This window comes from Vulpes lagopus, chromosome 6, assembly GCF_018345385.1.
Source record: "Vulpes lagopus strain Blue_001 chromosome 6, ASM1834538v1, whole genome shotgun sequence".
Classification (NCBI taxonomy): Eukaryota; Metazoa; Chordata; class Mammalia; order Carnivora; family Canidae; genus Vulpes; species Vulpes lagopus.
In genome coordinates this window covers 86,462,887-86,463,537 of record NC_054829.1, presented here as the reverse complement: position 1 = coordinate 86,463,537, position 651 = coordinate 86,462,887, and the positions used below count along the sequence as shown (strand labels likewise).

The 651-nt window shown below is 40.4% G+C and overlaps 1 non-coding gene across 1 annotated transcript; it reads left to right on the top strand.

Annotated features, from left to right (window-relative positions):
• The first annotated feature begins 243 nt into the window (after positions 1 to 243).
• Positions 244 to 408, top strand: LOC121494102. Its single transcript, XR_005988739.1, has one exon. It is a non-coding gene; the product is annotated as a U1 spliceosomal RNA (small nuclear RNA).
• The last annotated feature ends 243 nt before the right edge of the window (positions 409 to 651 follow it).

Genomic DNA, 651 nt, shown 5'->3' with positions numbered 1-651 from the left:
TTAACCTTCTGGCCTCCATACTCTATTTTAAATGAGGTTTCCTTTATTCAGTTTCACATTTCCTCCTTTTGATCAAGATGTTTCTCCAAAGCATCACTGGTCAAGAATTTGGTTTTCTGCATTTAGTGGTTTTGTCCTTTGGTGCCAGGAAGGACCTTTGCCAGTTGTTATGTCCCACAAAGAGGACAAGTGCATAGCAGTTGGAAACGATTTAAGGCCATATTTGGTAACAAGGAGGTTAGGATCCTAACCTGGCAGGGAAGATACCATGATAATGGAGATTATTTTCCCAGTGTGAGGCTCACACTTTGCATTCCAGAGGGTGCGACTCCTGCAATTTCCCCAAATATGAGGAAACTCAACTGCATAGTTTGTGGTAGGGGAGGACTGTGTTTGCACTCAACCCTGGGCAAACACACACACACACACACACACACACACACACACAAAAACAAAAAACAAACAAACAAACAAAAAAAAAAAACAAGGGAGATTAGGAAAGAGAACACTCAGGCATTTCTTATCCAAAGCCTATATCTCATCAAGGTCATAAACATCAGAGAGCATATCAGCACCCTCCTGAACATGTCATTTCTACAAAGATTTGGCAAGCAACAGATACAAGACTTAAAAATAATTATGCAAAGCAAA